The sequence below is a fragment of the Eubalaena glacialis genome, chromosome 4, assembly GCF_028564815.1.
Source record: "Eubalaena glacialis isolate mEubGla1 chromosome 4, mEubGla1.1.hap2.+ XY, whole genome shotgun sequence".
Taxonomy (NCBI): domain Eukaryota; kingdom Metazoa; phylum Chordata; class Mammalia; order Artiodactyla; family Balaenidae; genus Eubalaena; species Eubalaena glacialis.
The window spans coordinates 2,157,128-2,165,208 of record NC_083719.1 but is presented as its reverse complement, the minus strand read 5'-3'; the positions used below and the strand labels follow the sequence as shown (position 1 = coordinate 2,165,208).

Sequence of the window (8,081 nt, the reverse complement as noted above, 5' to 3'; positions counted from 1 at the left end):
TGTGCAGAAATGCTCGGGTATATTATGGCTTCACTTCAATAAATAGAATGTATTTCTTAGTCTCATCATAATGGTTGTTCTTTACGCCCCCTGGAAATATGCTTTAGGGCTGCTATGTGTTCACCATTCCTGATGAACCCCTGAGCCCCTTTCCTGGTGGGACCCGAGGTGCTTCCCAAAGGAATGGGCCCCAGAGGCTGCTGCATCTCTGTGACTCCAGCCCGAGAAAGCTCTCTGCTCATAAGGGCTTGCTGTGCTTTAAAGATGTTGCAGTCCTAACCCCCAGTACCCATGATTGTGACCTAATTTGAAAATTGGCTTTTTTGCAGATGATCAAGTTCAGATGAGGTCACGTGGGTGGGCCTAATGCAATGTGACTGGGGTCCTTATAAGAAGGGGAAATTTGGGCACAGAGACACACATGGAATCAGGACACCACGTGAGCATGAAGGAAGAGATAGATGGGGTGATGCTTCTGCAAGCCAAGGAACATCAAGGATGCCAGCAAACCCCCAGAAGCTGGAGAGGGACCCAGACCAGATTCTCCGTCACAGTCTCAGAAGGAAGCAGCCCTGCTGACCCCTTGATCTTGGACTTCCAGCCTCCAGACAATGAGAGAACAAATTTCTGTTGTTCAAGCCACCCAGTCTATAGTGCTTTGTTATTGCAGCCCCAGGGCCTAGACTAGACCCACCTCAGTCACCCAGGGTACCATCCCTGTTGTAAAGCCCGGGACCTCAATTACATCTGCAAAGTCCTCTTCGCCATGGAACATAATATGTTCACAGGTTCTGGGATTAGGGTGGCCATTCTTCAGGGGCCATTTTTCACCATTTGATGCTTCAATTACTTTCATCCTCTGAGGGAGGTACTGTTGTTCCCATTTTCTAGATGTGAAAACTAAGGCACGAGGCTGGGACTGCCTCCCCCGCTTTACCAAGCAGGCTGCCTGATGCCAGGCTGCCCACTGGCCCACAGGTCACCATGAGTGTGCAGGTGCCCAGGAGTGATGAAGACCCACACCCTGAAAGTGGGCCACCTCCTTCCCGTAGCCCTTAGTTACCGGCAAGAAATCTCACATGGCTTCTCTAAACCAACCCATCCTCAAGTCTCAGAAGACTATGGCTTTACACACGTGCAAGTAGCCTCAAAAGGGGTGAGCAAAAATCCAAACGACAGCGTCCATCCTTACTATGCTGAGTAAGGGTCATCCATGAGGCTCTAAGAAGGGCTGACACTCACGGAGCCTCAGTGCAGCCCTGCATAAGTCATGGACCCAGGCAACAGTGCTTTCAATGTGGTCCCACAGGAGAAGGCAAGGACAAAGACACGTCTCCTGCCCTGGAGGGGCTTATATTCTGGTTTTTAAAGACAAACGTAGATTAAAAGTAACTCAACACACACAATATCCAAGGAAGTATGTACATGAGACCTAAGCTATCCATGGGGTCCGCCGTGCCCAGAAATGAGGGCGCTAACTACCCACTCGTCCAGAGAGACGCCAGGGAGAGGGGAGAACTTTGTGTTCGTTCCTGAAAGAGGAAGTACTCGGCCCCCAGAGGGGACAGTGTGTTCACTCTCTCTCTCCCTCTCTCCCCACCGCTTTCCCTGAAACCGTTCTGTTATTACCCAGAACTTCCTAGAGGTTAGCAAAGATCAAAATGAGCTTAATCAAGTCTATCCATCATTTCCCTCTCTGCAGCCAGATTCATGGGCCCATTGCTCGGCCTCTATCCAGAAACAAATTCAGAGTCTCTGAAGAGAAATTAAAATTTGCGTCATTAAAATTTCCAAAGCCATGAATCACCAGCAAACAGTATTTTATCACGTTGTCTCCCCCTCCTGGACTTCTCCTGTTCCCTGGAATGTATCTCAACACCCCAGCTCGCTCCAAGCCTCCAGAACGTTTTCATGGGCAGCATTTGTAAAACAATCATCTATTTTCAGATCTCACCCTGCGAGGCTGTTGGAATGAGGGCGATCAAACCTTGCAATCACATAGGGTCCTGCTGCTTTCCACCCTCGGCAAGGTGTGTCTTCCGAAACTAAGCGGACTTGTTACCCATCACATTTCCAGAATAATATAAAATTAGCTTTTTTTAAAATGTATTTGCCATTTATAAGAGTTCCTTTGCAATAACGTGATCGGATATGCAAAGAGGTGAAAGGGTATGTATCCAGCCCATTTTCACTCAGTCAGTGGTCAGGCTTCCAGTGAGGTTTTGCCCTGGCATCTTCCCACCATGTCAAACAAGGTGACAGTGCCAGCCTCGTCCTCTCTGCGCTGAATGAGATCACGTCTGTGTCTGGGTCATTTTCAAGTTTTTGAAACAGTCACTCATAAACGGTGAGCTCTGTAGTATGATGAGTTAATCCAATTTCTTGGAAATGCCCAAGTTCTTCATTATGTTGGCAGGTCTTTATTCCGAGATTAGCTAGTTCAACCACAAGTGGATTTATCCCTTAATTGCTGCCATATAGGTGGTGCAGCGTCACGGAGCTGAGATGCTCAGTTCTTATTCTGAGACTGAGACCAGCGGGCTCGGGGCTCTGACTCTCAAGGCAAGTTGCTTGTTATGTGTCAGCCTCTTCCTGTGTGAAGAGGGGGTATTATGACTCCCAGGAGGTTAATAAGAAGAGTTTCGTTATTTTCTTTTTTTTTTTTCACCAGCAATAGAAAAATGGTTTATTTCTTTTTTTTTACTATAGATGTTATTTATTTATTTTTAAATTTTTATTGGAGTATGGTTGCCTTACAATGTTGTGTTAGCCTCCATTGCACAACAAAATGAATCAGCCATATACACATAGATATCCCCTCCCTTTTGGACTTCCCTCCCCTTTACGTCACCACAGTGTATTAGGCAGAGTTCCCTGTACTATACAGTATGTTCCCGTCAGTTGTCTATTTTTTGCAGAGTGTCAATAATGTATATGTGTCAATCCCAGTCTCCCAATTCCTCCCTCCCCACCCCTTTCCCCCTTGGTGTCCATACATTTGTTCTCTACAACTGTGTCTCTAAGTTTGTCTTGCAAATAAGATAATCTATACCATTTTTCTAGATTCCACCTATATGCGTTATTATACGATATTTGCTTTCCTCTTTTGGACTTACTTCATTCTGTATGACACTCTCTAGGTCCATCCACATCTCTACAGATGAAAGATATGGAACGCTTCACGAATTTGCATGTCATCTTTGGCAGGGACATGCTAATCTTCTCTGTATCGTTCCAACTTTAGTGTATGTGCTGCCGAAGCGAGCACATAAGAAGAGCTTCTAATGTGAGGCCTGCTCACAGCGTGGCTTGCTGCCTCTGCCTCTATGTAGGTTTGTGTTGGAGAGTGACATGACCCTCTGAACCTGGATGAGGAGGCAGATGGCCGCGCTGCTGTGGCTGAGCTCCCGGCACTGGGAAGGTGCTTTAGGAGAGGGTCTGGCAATCCAGAGCCTACTTGGAGGACATGGATTAGGGTTCTGGTGAGGAAACCCTACCCACATCACAACTGGAAGCTGCATCTGGGTTTTTATTTATTTTTTAATCTGTTAAACCCATGCCCTTAATTTGCTCCCCCATGTCCCCCTTTGGTGACCACTAGTTTGTTTTCTATGTCTGTGAGTCTGTTTCTAGTTTGTATATAGATTCATTTGTATTATTTTTTAGATTCCACGTGTAAGTGATGTCATATAGTATTTGTCTTTCTCTAACTTATTTCACTAAGCATAGGTTCACCCATGTTGCTGCAAATGGCAGTATTTCATTATTTTTTTATAGCTGAGTACTATTCCATTGTTTATATGTACCACATCTTCTTAAGCCAGTCATCTGTTGATGGGCACTTGGTTTGTTTCCATGTCTTGGCTATTGTAAATAGAGCTGCTATGAACATTGGGGTGCATGAATCTTTTCGAATTAGTGTTTTTGTTTTTTCCAGATATACACCCAGGATTGGAATTGCTGGATCATATAGTAGCTCTGTTTTTAGTTTTGTAAGGACCCTCAATACTGTTTCCATAGTGGCTGCACCAATTTACCTTCCCACCAACAGTGTAAGAGGGTTCCCTTTTCTCCACATCCTTTCCAACATAGTGACATAATCGGGGTATCCCACAACTCTTGTCTGGGATTTCTGCTCTGCAGTTGGGTGGGAGGATGAAGATGACACCCCCGGAAGACCTTTGGCTTCATGGCTCACCTATCTATTTCCACAGGTGTCCGAGGACTCTAAGGTTGAGGCTTTATTTTGCCCTAAATGTGGTTTTTCTTGTATTATAACTTTGATTTCACCGCAGTTTGAATGCAAGATAACCATGAGCCCCCAAAGAATTTAAAAACAGTGAAGATTATGGGGCAGAAAGAGTATATATAATTATTTTTTATTACATTACATTTTATGTGCAAACTTTGTATGCACTTACTTTGGAGTTGTTGCTTGTTATTTATATAAGCTTGCTCTTGTTCAACTGATTTATTTTTCCTTTTGGAAAATTGTTTGACTGTCTCGGGTAGAGCTGGAACACATCATCATTTATCTCATTGAAATCAATGGAAACCTTTCTTTTTTTTTTTCACCTGTTGGCTCTTCACTTAAGGGCAGAGTTTTCAGGAATAAAAGTCCTCAAATTAAGTGTGAGATAAATGTATTAACAAAGGTGTCTCACAACCTCTAATTTATTTTACCTCCTGGCCCTTTTCCCCATTGGAAATAGCCATGGAGGTTGAGGTATTTCAAGCTTACAGCTTCAGGGGAAGGATAATGCAGAAGAATAAAGGCACCAATGCGTGGCTTTTGAATTCCAAAGTAAGCTTTTGAGATTCATGACAGGGATAGTAGTTGTGAGACATAAAGCCTTCTGAACTGCTTGAGCTGTGAGAGCTTATCAGCCTAAATCCATCATAACTAGAGGTGGGGTCAGGTCGCCTCTGCCCTAACCCACAGACCTGGGGAACAGACCTGGGGAAAGAGCGGTGGATGAGCCATTTCGCTCCTCCGAGGACCAGAAGACTGGGATGCCTTGAGGCTCGAAGGCCTTGGAACTTTGATCCTACATTTGGAGAAGGAAGACGGGAACTCAGAACTAAATGGAAGGAGTTTGCCCTGACTGGAATAGCCATCCAGTTCTCTTACGAAGTTAAATGGAAACCTGAGGTAGAAAGTGACCTGATATCTCGGTCAACAGAAAATGGTGATTTGCCATGGCAACCGCTGCTCACAGCTATGGGAGCTGAAGCCTCAATCAACCAGGAAGTCTCCCTGCCACCAGAAGCCAGCACTGGATTGGGGGATTGGGGGATTCGGGGGGCCACGAGGGAGCCAGAGAAACTGGGAAGCTGGCAATTGTGGGGCTCCCCAATAACACAGTATGGTCTAGCACCGAATCCACCCACCAGGAGAGCCCCTCTCCTCTCACCAGGAGACCCCCAGAGGGCAATTTGGGATGGTTTCATCTGGGGGTGAGTTTTAAGTATTATCTAACATTAGCAACATCTAGGGAATGTACTCAAGGAATTAATAAAACAGGTAAGATCAAAGGGAGTTTATGTAGTATAATATTTAGTAAAATAATTTAGAGTACCTTAATTTAGAAATATTCATTCACCTTCATTTATACATTCTTAATCATTCTTACATATTTATTAAAGCAAATTGCCCAGGAAGCACTTTCTTTCATGAACAAACAAACAAAAAAACTTCACCAAATGTTCTATAATTTAGATTTCACAACAATGTAGATTTTCTTGCCTCATTAGGGTAAAATAGTGGGGCTTTATGGTTTACATCTATACATAAATCTTAAGTACATTTCAGCTTAGAATCGCAGAAGTTAATAGGTTTACTTGTGGACCCCTTTAAATTCATGGACACGGATTAATTGTATCTGGTGTTATTAGACAATCATTTTTGAGGAAATGTATGAAATGATGATTTCTTAGGGCCCCAAGCCCTCTCTGCAAACGTGATGCAAACAGTTCTGAAGCAGGAAGCAGCCGGTCATAAGCCGGCTCCTACCATTCTATCAGAGTAAATGCATTTTTCTCCTTCTGGTTGATTGACTTGGAGAAAATTTGTTGAGTTTATTCAATCTTGCCTGTCATTTGAGCCATTTCTTTTTTCCAATGTGCTGAAGAGCTTATTTAAAGGATTCATTTGGTGGCTTATAAATGATAAGCATCTCATACCTTTTAATAATTTGCATAAATATCTTGGCTCTACTCCAGCAGACACACCTGTTCAACACTGAGGCTCATGATGTTGTCTCCTGACCGGCATCCTCAGCACCCCTCCTCCCAGATGAGCTCGGTCCCAACAGCCACTGAGACACACCAGGGTACATCCTCCCTTCTGTATTAAAGCAAAAACAAAAACAAAAAAACCACTGTGTGAAACTGTTACAGGAAAAATGGGGCCCGAAAGGAGGGTCACGTCCCAGGTCTTGAGTGAGTCCTTTGGACAGGCTGCCAAGTGAGGGTCCTTGGCTTCACGCAGGAAAGGATTCAAGAGTGAGCCATAGCAAAGAGAAAGCAGGTTTATTTAGAGAGAGACACATTCCATAGACAGAATGCAGTCTGTCTTAGAAAGTGAGAGCGGCCCGAAATATGGGGTGTTTAGTTTTTATGGGCTGGGTACTTTCATAGGATAATGTGGGAGGATTATTCCAACTATTTGGGGGAAGGTGCAGAGATTTCCAGGAATTGGGTCCCCGCCCACTTTTTGGCTTTTTATGGTCGGCCTCGGAACTATCATGCCACCTGTGGGTGTGTCATTTAGCTGATGTATTGCAATGAGCATGTAATGAGGCTCAAGGTCTACTAGAAGTCGAATCTTCTGCCATCTTGGTCCTAATCGGTTCTAACCAGTTTATGTTGTATCCTCAATGGCTGTGTCATTCTTTTAATGGTTGTGCCCGCCCCCTTTCCTCCTGTCTCAAAAGGACATGGTGGGGGAAGCTGGTGACACTCCTGAGGGGGATGAAGGAAATCCTGCAACATAAAGAGGCCAGAAATAAATGAGCAAGAACCAGGTATATGAGAAAATCAATTCCTGGACTGCAGGTAATGAGACGGGCAGGGCAGCAAAGTGCTCTCTGGGAAACACCTCCTCTGGCTACATCCAAATAGAAAAGTTAAACTCTGATTTATCTTAAAATTGATGAGCTTTCTTGAGCCTTTGAGGGGCTGGTTTGGTTTCTGCATTAATACTTTAGTTTTACTGTCTGACGTTATTTCGGGGTACACTGACATTAGTTCATCTTCTCATAAAAACAAGATCTCCTCAGATTACTTTAAAATTGTCCTGCCTTCCAGATGAGTAAACTGTAATCGCTTGCTGGCATCTGAGCACTCGCCTCCATCAGAGACCTGCACCGAGATCATCCTGCCAACGTCATCTCCATCAGAAACGCATCTAAACTGAATTTGAAAGATTCTCCCCAGAGCAGCATTCACTCTTAGAAGACATCATCATTAAATATGTGTTGGGTTTAAAGCACAGTGAAATGACTCCTTTGGTTATAGTTAAAAAATGAATGGATAGATTTCTCCAGACCTGAAATGGAATCTGGATCTCACTTGTGAGGATTAAGAAGGTTAAAGGTTAAAGTAATTCCTACCCTTGACAATCTTATCATTCTCCTTCCTCACCACCACTACGTCCAGGGAGTCTGTTAATTCCCCAGGAATTGCTCCGCCACTGGGCATTACGGGATGTCCAGCAGACAGAGGATGGGGGATAAATACTAAAGAAGAAGGAAAAACTACACAGAATTTGGAGAATGATTTTGAAAGAGTGTCCTGACACTCCTCTGGAAGAATTTTTACATGTTTCAACACTCCCTGTCATCCTGCCTGCTCTGAGATTTGGAGCGGATATTTCTCACCACATATGAACTTAGAATAACCTGACCAGTGTATCTTCCTAAAATAAAATGTGGTCATGACATTCCCCTACCTGAAACTGTCAGCTGTTCCCATACAAGGCAGCTCGTTGAGTCCTGCATCCTTCCCCCCCAACTGGCACACACCCTTCCCTTATCTGGACCACCCCTCTTCTAGTGTAGGATCTTACTGCATGACCTGTG

At 44.2% G+C, this 8,081-nt stretch overlaps 1 non-coding gene across 1 annotated transcript; it reads right to left on the bottom strand.

Annotated features, from left to right (window-relative positions):
• Positions 1–3,163: 3,163 nt before the first annotated feature.
• Positions 3,164–3,268, bottom strand: LOC133091567 (U6 spliceosomal RNA). Its single transcript, XR_009700911.1, has one exon. It is a non-coding gene; the product is annotated as a U6 spliceosomal RNA (small nuclear RNA).
• Positions 3,269–8,081: the final 4,813 nt, after the last annotated feature.